This window comes from Solanum tuberosum, unplaced genomic scaffold, assembly GCF_000226075.1.
Source record: "Solanum tuberosum cultivar DM 1-3 516 R44 unplaced genomic scaffold, SolTub_3.0 scf00040, whole genome shotgun sequence".
Lineage (NCBI taxonomy): Eukaryota > Viridiplantae > Streptophyta > Magnoliopsida > Solanales > Solanaceae > Solanum > Solanum tuberosum.
Window position 1 is genome coordinate 1,893,835 of NW_006238964.1, and position 219 is coordinate 1,894,053.

Consider the following 219-nt stretch of genomic DNA (forward strand, 5'->3'; position numbering starts at 1 on the left):
TTATGTATATTTACACTTTTTTTAATACCATGTATAATAATATTTACTACTCCTTATTTTTATGATAATTATACATATTTTTCTATTAAAAAATTATACTATATAAATATAATTTTTATTTATGAATTTATTTGACTAATTCTTATGTTTATTTTATTTTGATTTCTCATAAATTTTCTTCTCTTTAATAAACTTAAGAGGGAAGTTCTATTTTCATAA